Source organism: Pygocentrus nattereri, chromosome 28 (genome assembly GCF_015220715.1).
Source record: "Pygocentrus nattereri isolate fPygNat1 chromosome 28, fPygNat1.pri, whole genome shotgun sequence".
Taxonomy (NCBI): Eukaryota; Metazoa; Chordata; class Actinopteri; order Characiformes; family Serrasalmidae; genus Pygocentrus; species Pygocentrus nattereri.
In genome coordinates, this window is record NC_051238.1 from 18,342,721 (window position 1) to 18,360,298 (window position 17,578).

Below are 17,578 nucleotides of genomic sequence, written 5' to 3' on the forward strand. Positions count from 1 at the left end.
AAACCTGACATGTACTTTCTTGTTCTGATTTGCATCACATTGCAACATCGCTTTTATGGATTTGAGATCCGAAGAATGATGAACCCTGGCACAGTTTGCATTTGTGTAGATGGTCTTGCATAAATGCAGAGAGTTATGGAACACACTGGGCTATACATTCCACTGCGTATTTCCAACGTGGCATGCCAACACTTTAGTCCTGGTGCAAAGCCTATTGATCTGAGGATAAATTTAACAGCATCAAAAGGCTTTGGAGTTTTTAGAGGCTTTACATATATGATGTAGCCTCACAGTCCTGAACAAATCAGTCTTGGCCCAGTGCTCCATAATCACATTGACTGGTTAAGTGCAGTGGCTGAAAGGGCTTTGTGATGAATCTGCCCATTGGTGGTGGATAGCTGCTGGTGTCTTTGGCTTGGGCATCAGTATGTTTTCAACCATTTAGGAGGATGTAATGTGGTCATGCTTCATAACGAGACTCAGTGTGAGGTGGTTAAGCTTGGCGTGAGACTGTGTGTGTAGGCCGTGGATGCTGTTCGTTTTGCACACATGGTTGCTGCCAGACCAAAATGGTAACTTTTACAGGTGAAGGGGAAAAGTTCATTTACCAAGTTTTTTCCCAGGTCATTTGATTCATCGTAAAACGTTGACACAATGTAAAGGTCAGCTGGTATTTTTTCAAAAAAGGAAAAGAAAAAAAACCTCAGTAAAAGCAGAGATACAAGGTTTTGTTTCTGATGCTGACAGTGTATTCATATCATGGGTTTAAATGTTTGTTTATAGAAGAGACCTTCTTTCTCGGTCCAAGAGCCATTGCCATTGGTATGTGAAAGCGTGAACACCAATCAGATTACCCCTTCCTGACGAGTGTGACAACTTCTCATCAAGATGCCCTCTGACTGTGATCACGTACATTAAATGAGATGCCTGTTCACACATCAGATGAAAAAGATCGCAGCTGGCAGTGGCCTGCCCCCCCTCGATCATGTCAAATCCAGCTGTGCAATTTTGTCTGAGAGCAGGTAAAGAAAGAGTCTGTCTCTCAACCCAAAGCAAACAGTAACAGAGGCCTTTGGGTCCTGCTCTACACAAAGACCCACACGCGCATATTTATTGTGAACCAGACTGGCTATCATTTCTTAGGGGAGCTAATAATCATAGTCTCATCCTTTTTTTAGACTCTTGACATGTTTATCCAGTATTTGTTTCATTCAAAGACTATTTAAAGCTTAGCCTTCTCATTCTGAACAGCATTTGGTTGCTATTGTTGATACCTCAAGGACATTTTAAGCTGTCCACACTGTGAAAATGTCACATTATCATAAAGTGAAAGAAAGTGGCAGTAATTACAGAAAGAATTGACATAACAGCCGATGGGTGACTGAAAGCACACCCTCATTTCTAGAGGATGGATTTTAGACTGGAGGAGGCCATTGAGGATTACATGCTGTAGGTGTATATTGTTGCTGTCAAAACCTCATAATTCAGGTTTTTGGTGTTATGTTTTTACAGCATTTCACAACGCTAGCTGCCCTTTACATTGTGTTAACATTTGAAGACGAATGAAGCAATGAAACGCATATTGTGATCTAATGATATATTAATGATAGATTATATCATGATAATGATAAAGATCATAATATTTCCCACCCCTAGATCAGAAATCATCTACAACTGCTTAGAACGAAAATCTTGTTACATTAGCATGCGTTGGAGTTTCCTCTTACAGAGAAAATAACTTCTTATAAAGTTAGGTTATTTTCAGAAATATGAGGTTGTTACAACAGTGATGACATTGAGTCACTGAAAGTAGGTAATGCGATCAGTGACTGGAATACGTCAAACACATCAGTCACAGCAGCATCTGAAGGGGCTTCAGAAGCATTCAGGACTTTGAAACTTCCTTTTGGATGATATGAGCATGAAGTTACGCCTGCTCTTTTCAGAATCCAAATGTTGACATACAAAGGTTTTGTATTTCTGCCTATTTCTTAACCACTACTAAGGACAAGAACTGAGGACTTGGGGCTTCAGCCCTAGTTTGCTTGTATTTAATATCCATAAAAGTTGTACCAGGCCCCATACCTCATCTCTTCAAGCAGATCAACTAAATTGGATGTGTCATGTTTATATTTTGTGGTAGAGCAAGCAAGCTGAGAGCCAGGCATATGTACCTAATTCAACAGGTCAGTTACTCTGTGCATGCCCCCCTCTGTTTTACTGTGCACCAGTTGCTGAGAAAGTTGCTCCCCCACCTCCTCCCAGTCCAGCTGGTGTTGAGTCCTGAGCCCCAGCTGTGCTCTTCAAGAGGAGCGGATGCCCAAACAGGATGGCAGCGCTTTGCTGTGAAGAAGATGGAGGAAGTCAACCTGCTGCTTCCTGCTCTTTGCTTCTGGTTCTGGGGTTGAGTCCTTGCAGGGGAGGAAGCACCAGTTTAAGGTTTCAGGTTTATAAATAGTCAGCCCAGAATCCCCTATATACTGACACAGTGCTTTTAAAACGCTAGCCACCTCCAATGTCCTGGCCTTTCTGTGGCCTAGCCAGGTGCACCACTGGTCTGAACTTCTGGACATTAGTGTTATAGCCCAGAGCTTCTTATAAATGGAGTTATTATACAATGAACATCTGGCCTTTATTAGTATTTATTTATTTGCTGTGTTGCCGAGATGTGTTTAGTGTGTGAATTTTGCTATTAGGCTAATTTAGCTAAAAGATAATGGAAACTTGTATCCCACCAATGAGCTTGAACAAAAGTTTGAACACAATTCATGGCTGTTTTAGCATACTTTTGTTCATCCTTTTATAGACAACATTGTCATTTAATGTCGGAATCCACATAAGTGAGACTATATGAAGTTACTCTGCGACTTGACACAGTTTGAGGCAGTTGTATGATGATTCAGGAATGCAGTTTGCACAATACATGAGATGCCTCATCATATGTAGCTACATTAGCCTTGTAGCTCCAGTTCAAAACTGAGGAAGCCAACATGCCTTTTCTGCATTTGGGGCGAGAAGAAAACTGTGTAAGCTAGATTTTTCACCAAATTTAAACTTACTTATATCAGTTTACTACTTCATGCCTATACCAGACCTCTATTGTGTCCCCCGTACCATTAATTTTACAAGGCACTTCAGAGCATCAATCTAATGCACTAATTTAACCATTTGCAGTGCACAGTGCTTATTTTATTTATTGAGTGGATGGACTTTTGTTTAAGCAGTTAATTTATAGCTGCATCAATTTATTGACCTGTCATTGGCACAAACCCAATGGGACGTCACAAAGTAGTTCAGATAAGGTTTCCATTGATGTGGTTTCATCGTGGTCTGGGCCTGATTTGGCACAAAAGCTAAGGAAGCCTGTTATCTAACTGTTCATTCCTCAGACAGTCCAGAATTACAATGAAAATCAGCTGACCCCTGGGTCCCTTTTGGACCGCACCCAGATTTTCCAGTGCAAGCCCTTTGTGAAGTTTTCAGCACTGGTGTGGCTGTGCGCTTGTGCCGATTAAGGTGGAAGTCTTAACGTTAGCATCTGCTGCCTGAATAGTCCAGTTATTCCAATACTACCCCAAAGCTCCACAGATTTTAGCCTGCCTTGTCTGAAAATGTCAGCTTATTGAAGTGTCTTGAAGTCATGTGTTGCCATAAGCCATTTCTTGAAGGTACAAGTTGGCACAAGGAATGTTAGGAATCTGTGCTGTAAATGTGTCTCAGCTACAGCTATGCAGACACCTCCCTGTGGCCATGTTTTAATAATTTCCTATCAAATAGCAAGCAATCTCTGACAACTTTGAATTTGCATGAGCCTCTGTGGTATTTCATGCATTCTGATTTTGAGTGTAATTACTTAAATTGGGTGTACTTGTGTCTGTGGGCACTGAGGTGGATTGTGATTGATTGAAGGGCTGCAGAATTTTTCTGTCTTTTTTTTTTTGTTGTTATTTCAAACCAGATCAGTACGTGACCTTGTCAAGGAACTTTTCCAATGGAGTCTCATTGGAAGATCTCAGGCTTCAATAAACATTCAGTTGGTCATGTTTATTTGCATATGAATACCTATGTTCTCTTTGTCAGCATGTGGAGGTCTGTAGATCCTTTTGAACTTTGTAAAATAATCTTTCTCATTTCTTCAAACATTTTGATAAGCGAGGCCTTTGGTGGTTGAGTGTTCTAAGGTAACCTGCTCATTTGAATTGAATGGCTTACTTGTGAAGCCCTGTGTGGCCCCTTACGTTCGTGTGAAGTTACTAACACAGCAGGGGACTGATAAAGATGTCTGTGATATCACATTGCATTGTGAGAGTGCTAATAAGTGCTAATTGAACATTATATTTATTCTGATATCAGAGTGAAGAGGGCGTGAGAGACTGAAAGACAGTGGTAGAACGGCCATGTTCACTTTTTTATTGTATAAACTAATGCCCAACTCATGTGAAACATTTACTCGCCACTACTAATTTTAAGGAGCTAAAATTCATATAAACAATATTGTAGTCTTAGAAGTACTTTTATATGGTTAAAAATGAAACAGACTCCAGTAGTTTTGGTCAAATGGTGCTTTTCTCACTGATATTATTGTCAGTTGGAAACTGTAAATTGTCAGTTGTGGATCTCAGGTCTCAATGGGTTAACAGCATAAAAACTGCAAACTCATATTTAATTTTATTTCCCTTGAAGTTCATTGAGTTTTGTTTTGATATGAGCATTTTACAACATCTCTTTAGTTCTAAGTATTAAACAGGATGTTTTTGTTAATGCAAGGTTCATTTTTTTGCCATAATATAAGCTCATTAAATAATATGAACATTATAGCACTCTAACTGGGAGCTTCCCAGAATACTTCACTATTTTGTTGGCTTCTGTTATTTTCTCTTTATTTGTCTAACTCTTTATTAGCTCTTTACACAGCTTATTAAAACATAATACAAGCTGCTTCTAAACATTGATATTTTCTCAGCAGCATTTTCTCTAATTCAGTAAATCCATGAAACCTTACTATCGACTAAATAATGCATCATCCGGGCCCTAATATGACCAGGTTATGGTAAGGTATTGGTCACCTGGGATTTTACTCAGACAAGCTGACTAGATGCTGATAATTGAATCAGATCAGCATGGCAGTCTGCCATGGTACTCAGACACACCTGTCTGGTCCCTCCTCACCTTTCGCAAACAAGCCGACGTGCTAGTGGCATGTGTTGTGCATTATGAATGTTATCGGCCTGTTGGGAGGTATCCTGGGTACAGTGGAATAGGGCAGGATTTTCTGAAGGATGTCGTCAAGATGTTCAATAAACCGTGGACTGTAGTTCATAGGATTATTTCTACCTTGGTCATGAAATTAATATTTGCATGACCCCTTGCCTCTCAGGTCATTGCGCACATATTACTGTTTTCTTTTATTAACTGTTCAGTTGTTCAGGTGGGAAAGGATTTGTCTGCTTTGAATTGGCCAATTGACCCTTGCCATTGCTGTGTGTGGAGATGCTGGATTCTTACTTGGATCTTTACTTGTAGAATACCAGTGTTTTCTCACACTCTCTAGACCTTTCATTTGGTCAGCACTCATCATGAAACACAGCAAATATTTTCCTTACAACAGCAGACAATGGCCACTGATAAACTGGCATGTTTTACAAAGGGTGAGACAGCAGTAAATTGGGAATCCACACACTGCTGGACTGACCCATTGGCCTCTTTCACTCAAAGGAATTCCTGAAGTGTCCTAAGGGAATTGCCCCTGTGGTCAGTGTGACCAGCGCCTGGCCATGGAAGCTCTGACTGCTAAGATCTTGGGGCTTTGGCAGACACTGCCAGATGGATGGGATTTTCCTGTTCCTGGCTAGTGTGGAAGTCACTGTCATTGGTGGAGGTGAAATATGAACTGACCCGTCCAGTCTCGCTACGGTCAGGGCTGACGGATGAGCCGTTTGCCGGGATGAATGAAACATGACGACCATGCATTGCTGTTCTGACGCACACTTCCAGATGGTGCCAGGTCATGGCGGTGTGGCCCGTGGTTGTACGAATTAAATTAATTTAGAAAGAAAGTCATAACCGTATGTTTACCACCATTCATACTGAGGCAACTATGGCAATTAAAGTAATGCAGTGTAACCATGATAAACTCCTCCTCAAAGCCATTCATTGGAAAGTCTAAGTAAAGAGCAAGAAGTGATGTCCTTGCATGTTTGTGGTAACATATAACGCAATGTGTTTTGTAACTGCCATTTCGTACAGCTGATGTAAAGTGGCCAGTATTTTGCTGTCATGTGTTTTCCTTTTTATTTTTTGCGGTGAGTAGGGAGAGTCCTCAAGTCCAGCCACGAAAAAAAACATCTCTCTACTGGGTAGAAAACTAAAGGAGAGATTTAGTCCACTGCCATGGTTACATATTATTTACTTCACATATGATTCGTGTGATAGTGATTAAGACGTAGTGTTTATGAGGAGTTTCTCTTGTTATTGACTGATTGGGTACAGCAGTCCAGTAATGCTAGCTGATAAGTTAATGCTATTGTTGCGGCATCCCTTCTGATGTATCTATGTCCATTTAAACAAAGTCAATGAGGGGTTAATTGATTAAATAGATCAGTATCTTATGTGGCTCACCTTAAGTGATCCCTTAGGCATGATCGCATCCATTTCTTATGCACCCTAAACTAATTACTGTATTGAGTAATGAAAATCAATTACTGCTCAGAGGGACGAGATAACAAGTGACAGAAATTAAATGATGTTTACAATAATCATGTCTGTCTCTTTCTCTCTCACTGTCTCATTCACTCACTTTGAGAAGTACATTGGGGTATACTCTACAGTCCAAATATTGAAGAAAGCTGTGCCCCCCCCCAAATATAGTACAAGCACAACTCTTGTGACACATTGATATCGAGTTCAACCAGGCTTTTTCAAAATATTCTATGGGTTTACAGTGAATGCACACATGCTCTGCCATGTTATACGGTAAATGCCTTCATACAGACCAGTTTCCAATAATAATTATTTACAAACGTCTTATGTAATACATTGTTTTACATTATGAAGCCACCGGGAGCACCTGAATGGGAGAAGCATGTGGATATGATTAGGGCTGCATTAAAACTCTCCAGGAGACTTACTAGGAGCTAAATAAGTAAAGAATCAGTTGTACACTATTTCTACCATTTAGTCAAACCTTTTTGTTCTTTGTTAAAGTTGAACTATGTAAGGTTTTTTGCCTAAAACTGAAAGAAGTGGCATTAGAAAAAAACACTATAAAATGTGCATTTGTGTCTTTTTCTAAAAAATCATTTTAAAGTTAGAGGCAGGTCAGAGTCTAAAGTGGTAGTTTCTGCTTGATGTTTAGATCTTATTTGCAAAATCAGCTTTAGATATGATGTAGTTGATAATTCACTTCATTCAGTTCAATTCTTACTGAACTGAGTTCTGTTTGACTACATTTTTGACATGTTCACAATCATCAGATTCATCTGCCGGGGAAGGGGTCTGAAGCACAAGCGACATTATCAAATTTTCTTTTGCATTTTGCTTGCAATTCACATCCAAATCCCCAGGCCTAACATATTGCTGTGTTTTTTGTTTGTTTGTTTTTTAAACAATAGTTTTTTTTTGTTTTGTTTTTTTTACAAAAGTTACAATGTTAGTTACTTCCAAACTTTTGGCCTGTTGTTGATCTGCTCAATACACCAACTTCTGATATTACAGGAGGCTTTGATATGCAAATGAGCCCTCTAACAAACCACAGTTTATTTTGTCTTTGTGCTGTGATTTCCTGGTGAAGGTCATTTGTTGAATCCTTTCATATGATTGAGCAAAATAATGCAAGCCGGTCTTAATCTTGTCACACCACTTTGTGTTTTTAGTATATTGCAAGGCATATGGAATTGATTTGAGTATTGTTTGCAATATATTGTGCTCCACTTGTATATCATATTTTATTGTATTGCACTGTGTTTTGTAGTTTACTTTAGATGAATGCACTGTGTATTGTAGTTTACTGTATTGTATTGTATTGCATTGCATGGTACTGCTTGGCACAGAGTTCTGTGCTCAACTCTGTTCCTTTTTTCTGGGTGTCATCTACAGTGACTTTTGTATCTAGCAGTACTCAGAGCTCAGGACTGTCTTTCTCTTTAACCTATTCCTAACTAGCAAAGATACTTTCTCTACATAGACAAAGCACTTCTTGTAAGTCGCTCAGGATAAAAATGTCTGCTAAATGCTGTAAATGTAAATATTGTGATCACAGTGGGGAAGATTGGAATAACAAATTCAATATCAGTTCCCGTCCTTAGCTTCAGATTCCTATGACAAAGTTTTTGCATCAGTCCTACCACAGTTAAAAGGCAGATGGGGGGGCTTTGGGGACTTTGGCCTTCTAGCTCCACACAGAAGCTACCGAGAACTCCGGCCCAAATTCCAGTCAGTCAGTCTCCGTTCATCCCACCGCTGTATTTTGAAGATATGGTCCAAACTCATAAAATGTAGAAATATAATCACGGTATGGTATTGTGTCCATATTGGGCAGCCCTTGTCTATAGCATATCTTAAACAAAACTCAACGACAATGATAATCACAGACTTTGCAAGTCTGGTAATGCATTGCGTGCATAGTGAACACTTTGTTTTGAAATTTTGCATGAAGAAGTAAAGGTAATTAACTGGCCATTGTGAAATGGTCAGTCTAGTCCCCTCCCCTGTGCCACCCGCCGTGCATTGACCCCCTGGCTTCTCATGGCACTTCTCCACAAGCCCAATCACTCTTCCATGGAGAGGAGTCCAAACACCTTCCAGATGGCCACTCCAATCTGCTCTGAGATCTTATCTGCACCACCACATGTCAATGCAAAGTCTTTGCACCAGCTCAAATAGCCATCACCATCAAGCCATGACTGTTCCTGTAAAGCCTGTTTGTTTGTATCGGTTGTGCCAGTATTTACAACTGTTAATGATGCAGAGTTGTTCAGGGAGCCTCAGTTGCTCATATTTACTGCTCTGCACTCTGTGTACAGCAGTATGCATTAGACTGTTGGGCAATAAATGAATGCCCCTTTATGACTTGGCTGTTAGTAATTTTTATACGTATACATAAATGTGATAGGAAAAGCTGTAAAAAGCTTTAAACACTTGTCTTTTTTATGCTGTGAGAAGTAGATATGTAAGAACTGATGGTTTTATTTTCTGTAGAATTTTCTTTTCTTTTCAGGTTTCCCTGAAAAGATATAAATTTAAAGCCATTTCATTTCATTCAGCGTAGAAGAAGATGCGAAAAACATTGCACATGCAGGCAAATGTTCTTTTGTTTTGAACAGGCACTTCAGCTGGCATGCCCGGCCCAGTGCTCCCCTAACATGAAGCACAGGGAGGGGTAACAACACAATATGAGGAGGGTAGATGCTTCTAAATATTTGTTACACTACAAAGCCCACCCTCCTTAAACACAACTACTCTAATGAACACAACCACACACTAACAATAGCAACAGCATAAACAACAACAACAACACCTGTATCATGTTAGCAACAAACACTATTGGCAACAAACTGGTTAACCCTCGATGTATGATGTAAGCAGTAACTTTATCTGTAAAAATGGAAGATTGAAAAGTGAGCAAAATTCAGACTTGAGGTGGGCTACTAAAATTTTTATTTGCTATGTATTTTTGCCAATGTAATGAAATTGCGTTACTCTCAGACCCCATGGTGTAATAATAACATTAAATAGACGGTAAACAGGAAAAGTGTGAATTTAAATAGATACTAAACACAACACTAATCGTAAAAATAAACATTAAATGTAGAAAATTAGAATAATAACTTATATAAATGATTAGAAACCACATATACATATATACTTGATATTACTTAACAGCTTGACACAGTTTGAGGCAAGTAGTGATTGCGTGTGTGATGCATTTAGCATGGTGCTAATCTGTATGCTACCATGACTTATTAACTTCTTTTAAAACCGTTCCAATGTGGACCTACAGAAGCAAACTGATCATGTAGAGTAAGTGGAACATTGCAAGTATTATTTTGCATTTTATTTTGACTGAAACATTTTTGGGTCACGTGTACATCTTGATTCATCAGAACATCGACAGAAACTTGTGTGGAACATTTGAGGATGATCAAAATCCGCCAAGCCTGAAATAAAATAATCTGTCACTTGCCAGGGGCTTATTTTTTTATGATGGTTTTATATGATATCAGATGATATACCGTGCAGCCTGTGGTCCTGTTGCCCTTTAATCGTTCTCCTCTCATCCTCATCTCATCCTCCTGGTCATCGGCAGAGGCTCACACTTCCGCCCCTGCATGCAACTCAAACAGCCGTGAACTCTGAAGCCCCTCAAAGCGGAAGTGAGAGACAAGGGGCCGTGCTGAAAGGGGACTTTGTTGCAGCGGGAACGGCTGAGGGAGGAGGGGAGAGCGGAGGGTGACAGTGAATCAGAGTGATGGGGAGAAAGGGGCTCGCTCGACTCTCTCTTTCAGCTCTCCAGTCTTCCTGCCACTGGGCCTTTTGTCTCCATCCGCTGGGCCTCGGCCACAAAGAGAGGATTTTCCCCCCTCTCTCCCCTCCCAACCATTTTATTTATTCGATTTCACGCTATGGCGGCCAAAACGGCCCCTTCCTCGCATCCAAAACAGCGCCGTACCCTTTTACAGCGAGGCAGATTCTCACAGAGAGGCATGAAAGAGCCTTTCTCGAGGGTCCTGGGCTGTTTTTAGCTGAGCATTCAGATGGAGTAGGATCCTTGGGTTCAATCAGCTTTGGGTGTTGCTCACGTTGTGGGAAACAGATTGACCTGCGCAGGAACCTCACTTGTACACTTGTAGAGGTGTGTGTAGTGAAGGAGTAGAGACACTGAGAAGTTTGCTCTGCCCCAAACTGAGCTATCTCTGCAGAATGCTGAAGAACTAGACTGCACAAGATGTTTTTTGTTAATCTTTATCATGATATTGGTCTTTCTACCACTGATATTGCTGAAGGCTAAATAATTCATAAAGCATTGTTTTTACCGTCTGCTGTGAGCATCTGGAGCAGTTATGAGGGGCAGTTCCAGATGAGTGTTTCTGTGGATGTTAAATCTGTATGTTCTCATGAGTTTTGGTCAAACCAACTCAGCAAATCTTTAACCATGTCATTACTGATTTATTCATTTTTAATATATTGCATGATGTATCACAATCCTATAAATACAAAGCACTGTAGTAGCACTGCTAGTAGTTTGTTCATATCCTGAATGACTAGTGAGTTAAACAGCTGTTTGTTTGAGGTAGAACAGCAACTCCTGTCAACTCAATACCTCTGGCTGGAAAATGAATAGGTGTTGATAGAAGGAGATGCCAGGTTTCCCCATTCAAAACATAGACTTTGTCTATGATTTCATGCCCCGTTGTGGTTTATGTATCTCTCTTGTGTGCGGTAAAGTACCCCGATGACGAATTCTATTGCGGTACTGTCATTCAAGTAAAACCTGAAGTGTCTAATATAACGGGACAAACTACAGTTCTGTATAAAAGTCAGAGACCACTCTTAATATATGTCATTTCCAGTCAAATGACCATTAATTACAAACCTTCACAAGGAAAAAGGAAAGTGAAAGAGAAGAAAAGGTTTGAAAACTGGAGTCTGAAAGGATGTGCAGCTGTCAAAGCTTTCACTAAGAAAAGAATTAATACAAAAATAGTAGGAATAATACTTGCAGATCAAACAAAGAACAATGGACCTGCCACCCCAGGGCCCATACCTCAGCATCAATGAATGGTTTTGGGATTCCTTAGATTGGTAGAAGCAGAAAATGCAACCAATTTCAAAAAACTAAACTTTGAATGTGTGGAAAAATATCCCTGTAGATTTCTATGAAAAAATGAGAGCCTCTTTGAAGAAATAAAAGTCTCCCAAAAAGGATGGATGTTGTAATAGAGGCAGTGGGTGGGCACTAAATACTTCAAATTTGTTGTTGTGTTTAGTTGTTGAAGTTTTTATGTCATTTTCTGAGTTAAAATATGTTTCTGCCTGTTGTTCTGATGCTCAAAAAAAGAATAACTTATGTTTAATGGCTATTTTGATTAGAAATTAAATAAAAGGGTGGTCTCTGACATAGTACTGTACATGACAACTTACTTCACAATACGCTTTTTTTAGCGCCCTACAGATATTGTCAGCTAGGGGTGGGAAATATGGTGATATATTGTCATTATCACGATAAAGAACATCAAACTGCATTTTTCTGAGATTATCATATATATATCGGTGCTTCTAGAACACTAAATAAATGCACGTTTGATTGTTTCAACAGTTTTTCCCCAAAAACATTGAGTTTTTCAAATATTTAGACAAAATATCAAACTAGTAGTGTCATAGTGTCAAGTTTCTTCAAGGTTCTTTTTTACCTAAATAAATAAATAATACAGTGAACGTTTCATCTCTTTAGCAAACCTAAGCAGAAGAGAAAAGAAAAATATTGTGATGTGTATTGAGGATCAAGAAGACGCCTTCAGCTATGGCAGTATTGTGTCATATCATCCTCCATACTTACACCATAGAGGTCTTTTGCGGTGGTACTTTGAGATGAAAGGTGACGCAAAATAAAAATTTCTGCATCGGATGGTCTGTAATTGATCACAACTTCTAACCGTGTTTCAGATCATCCAGGTCAGTCTTGACTCAATCCATGACGATCTAGAGCTAATCAGAATTTTTCTGCAAGACCCTGCAGAGGAAAGCCGTTCCAGACTGTATCATGGAGAAACTACAGATGAACTGAAGAATGCAGGATGGTTTAACCACATGAGAAGGGTTTCTTGGTAACAGTGGAGATTCACTTTTCAAATTCCTCTCTAATTTCTTCATACTAAATTGACCATGGCCAGAAGTTATGTTTGAAAAGACCATCGGACACATAAACATCCATGCAAGGCCGGCTTAAGGAGTCCGGTGCAGCGCTTCAAGATTACTGTTCCATTTTAAACCGTGTTTTCTGTGCGCTGGCCCAGATTTTCTGAACACCTCTCCAAGTTCCCTCCTTTGTTGTGTATTTTAAACCTCTCTCGTTGTTGCTCCTTTTCACTGTCTGCTGAATGAAAGTGTCAAGCAGGCATATTTGCTGCTTTTTTAGCCGTGAAATGAAAGCGCAATGCATTCGCAGATTCAGTGGATTGCCTAGTGCATGTTCATGTTCTAGGCGCTTCCTAATTTTTCATACCCTACAAAACCACAATTTCTACTTTCTCTGAACCGTATCAGCCTTTCCGATGTTTGAATGATTTAATGTGCAAATATAAAACAGTTCTGCTTTGTTCGTCTGTATATTCTTATCTTGAAGCAAATGACTCTCTGGCATGCTGCATCTTACTTATTCACAGTAAACAAGGTCCATATGATGCATACATGTTGCACCAATTAAATGAGTTTGTTCTCTTATAACCTTTCACTGTATGCCTGTCGAAGAATTTCAAATAATATACTGGCTATTCCGCTTATAGTAAACTCACAGAGTGATGTAAACAAGTGCCAGTGTATCCAGTCACCAGTTTGAGAACTTGCTTAGAAGTCGTGAACTACCATCACAATTCTTTAAATTTTCAAACAAGTTGTTCCATTTAACTTCCCATTTCCACTAAATTGAAATACGTTTCACCAGCTGATAGACACAGTAGTTGTGGTTATTGATAGTTTGCTTTAACTCCAATGGCTCCATTTCCACAGCTGCTCTCTGGGCCGTGTGTGTGGGAACATCTGTTATCAACAAGTTCAAAGGCAGTTATAACCTTCAGTATATGAGCAGCATGGATGGAGCTTTGTTCTGAAAAGTGTTGGGGGAAAAAGGAGGAGGGCTTATTCGTAGTCTTTACTGATGAGTGCTTTTCCGCATGGATGTGATATTTTTATGGTGTTTTTATAGGGTTTTGTTTTAAGTGTTTGGACAGGTTTCTGCCACTGGCTCTAAAAGATTTTCAACAGACTGCACTTTAAAAAAATAAAATAAAATAATTACACCAAATCAGGCTTTATGTATGTCTCCAGTGCAAATTACATCCATGATGCCACTTATGTCTTGAATTCATTAGATTGGTATAACATCTCTCTATAGATACATTTTCATTCTTTGATGAAGTCTTCCATCTTTTAGAAAAATTGGAACAAAAAATGAATACTTATAGAATAAATACTTATAGCAGGGATACCCAGCTCTGGTCCTGGAGGGCCACAGTTTGGCACAATTGGGCAATTTCCCTGCACAAACATGCCTCCTAAACATGTTAAATTATATTAATTCAGTCTAGTGTCAAAGCAGGGAAATTGCCCAACTGTGTTAGACTAAGACCCTCCAGAACCAGAACTGGGGATCTCTTCTAGTATAGGTAATATTATAGTAACTTTTATATATAGTTTACATTGTTAATATAACATTCTAGAGAATAAGCTCCACTGCTCCACAGACTGCACTTGACCCAGGGCATATTGACCTTTATTGGCTGGTCTAGAGCATCCTGATCTATTGACAGTGTTTTTCTTTGGATATTAAACAAACTGTGTGTGACAACTAAACATGTGTGTCAGTAGTTGGTGCACTTCAACATAGCTGAATTCACTAATTAGAAGGTTTTCTGAACTATTTTGGACATATAGTGTAGATTAAATCTGTGTCAGGATCAGACTGTTTAACTGAGATCTCAGCTCCAGTGTCCTATGATCACACTATGCAGAGGCCAGATGAATTTTAATTGGTGATAAAGAAACCCCCTGCAGCCACCTTCCCAACACAGCGCTGGAGTCTCTTTAAATGTCTTACTTCTGTTTCTCCATCTGATCAGCACAGGTCACGTGCTATGGCTTTCAGGCCCTCAAATGTCCATGAGCATTTTACACTTCTGCTTTTAAACCCCAGTCATCACATTTTGTGCTGAACAGTTTTGTTCTCCCCAGTGCTGTGGCTTTTTTTTCACGTTGTACTTTTATTGTTCTGTGTTTCACGTCAAGATGACACCTAATGATAATTTGATATGTTCTGGATAATTGTTTTCAGGATAATTGAGTTTCCTATTTATTTTGCACTGTAAATCAGCTTATAGAACTGGAGGTTCTAATGTCCTTCTTGATATACATTGTGTTCTCACTTGGTTTGAGGAAATCTCATATTTTGCCTCTCTTTCACAATAGGGCCATCTCCTTGTTAAAATAAAAAAGAAAGGAAAAACACATATGATTGCAAAAGGCAGAATTATCCACGATTTCTTTAGACAAAGAGCAATCTGCTGTCCACTATTGCAAACGCTGTGTTCCAGCTTCAGTAAGCAGATGTGGTCAAAAAGGCCATGATACATGGCAGGAAACGTATTAGGAAATGATTGCTTATTGGCCAGAGATTTGTCAAAAAATAAAGCAGATTTTTTTTTTTTGCGAGAACTGCGAGAAATGTTTTCTTAGGCCAAGAGAAATCTGTTCTATTCTGTTCTGTTTGTCTGTTTTCAAAAAACATGTCTCAATTACTGGCTCCTCTGTGTTTAGTACCTCAGTTATTACCCAAATAACAGAAGGAAGTCTAAATAAGATGGGAGAAAACACAGACAGACGTTTTCCATCAGTGGCCTTGATTGTTAAACCATTTGTTCAGACAAGTTAATGTTAAGTGTTGTGTGGTTTGTTAGATTAGACTTTAGTAGGTCTGTTCTGTCTTAAATGATCAGATAACTTTTGCCAGTCGTACAAAAACACTCATGTACATTTAAAATGATGCTTTCAGATTATTTGAAAAATAGTCTATTTCTGGTGTCTGTTGTGCTGCTTATCCTAATTTCTCCTTCATGTGGACAAGAAGTCCTTTTAGTGTGTGATTATGAACTCGATTTGAGGCTTCCAGGCTCATGGCTCAAGTGTGTAACAGACGTGTTCATGATGTTGTATGTGTGATCGTCTTGCTCTATCACACTTCATTGCTCTATTTTGGTGCCGCACCTGCTGCAAAACATGTTCTTTAAATAACTTATTCACTTATTTAAGACATGTACCTGCTACTAATTTAACTGTTTAGCCATGAACATAATGAAGCAGAAATTTTAGCCGGGTATCTTTAAAGAGGCTGTATCCTCTCGTATGTGATGTAATGTAATAATGATTATGTAGGTTTTTTTTTTTGTACCAGAAGCAATCCTAATTATATTTTTGCATAACCATTTTTTTCTTACAGTTTCTTTTTTACATGGGCTGTTTTTGTTAATGAGCCTTAAAAAATGATCTGTGATCTGTTTTGATTGGCTGATGTGAAACACAACATATACTTCAAAGGAAATGGGTGGAGCTAAACTGCAGTCAGCTGAATAGGTGAATATTTAAAAGTGCGTTGGTTTTCATAACATTGAATGCCGATAGGCTGCTTTTATAACTTAGATTCCATTTATGGATTGTATGGACTGGGGAGAAAATAGTATTGTTGTTGAACGATGTTCAGAAACGACTTATTTCAAATATGCAAGGCAAGTATAGTTTTCCATGATACAGACTTTCTGTGCACAGAGCAAGAGATTACAGTCCTATATAATCAGTGAAGGATTACTTCACTTGTAAACTGTTTTTACTGCACCATAACATAATTTGTAAACCATACATGTTTCAGTTATGATTGCATTACACATCAGAAGATGAGGTCACGTATATTTTCTGCTTTCCTGTCAGGGTTTCTCTATACAGCTGGCTGGTGCTTATTGACCATAAACCTTACACCATGGTGCTGCTAGGTCAACCATAACACAGTTAGCCTTGAAGTCTGCTGATGGCAGAAGTCATGGCAGAAGGCCCTTGACCCTGAGTCTTCTTGGATGAGAGTGCTGTCTATGAGAGCATATGGCCAGTCTGGGTTTTCTTACCTCGCTGTCTGACTGTCCTTGCCTGAGCGACTCGCTTCAAACAAAGGGCTAGTCACCCACGTCTAACCTTCTGCCACTCTCTAGACATGGACCGGGCCATGGGGACTAAGGGCATAGTGCTAGGACATGGTGGTTGAGGGTTTCCTTGAAACATATGCCCATTGGTCAGATTTCATTAGCCTTTTCGCTGAGTTTGTGGAATAATTTATATGAATGCATATAATTTAAAATATTCTAAGACAGGCATGTCAAACTAGGGACCTTTAGTTCAGAGGCCTTGCTAATTAACTGATGAGCTGATGTGTCAGGTGTGTTTAATGAGGCAGTATGCTGAGGTTTTCAGTGTTTTAGGCTACAAGGAAAGGAGGCTGACGCATGCTCAACGAGACTACATGCTTGAATTTCATAGTGGTCTTAACTGACTGACAAAGTACCTTTTGTTGTGTCTTCAAGTCCAGCATCAGTACGGCTGTTGCCAAAATGTGAGCTAATGTATTTTTCATTTGTCAGTCTTGGATGCCTTGAGTGAAATGACAATTGGGGTTTAAGCATTTAACTTTTATTTCAAGGTTAACTTGTTTTTAGCATGTGTTTAGTGCAAGATGTTGAATGATGAATGATTGATGTCATCTTTTTTCAAGCCACAACCATTCTAGCATTAACTACAGTAAATGTAATTAGCAAAGGCCTTTAGATAG

At 39.2% G+C, this 17,578-nt stretch overlaps 1 protein-coding gene across 1 annotated transcript in view; it reads left to right on the plus strand.

Moving 5' to 3' along the window:
* Window positions 1-17,578, plus strand: part of prex1 (phosphatidylinositol-3,4,5-trisphosphate-dependent Rac exchange factor 1) — a 111,260-nt gene that overhangs the window by 1,632 nt on the left and 92,050 nt on the right. The window lies entirely within an intron of this gene.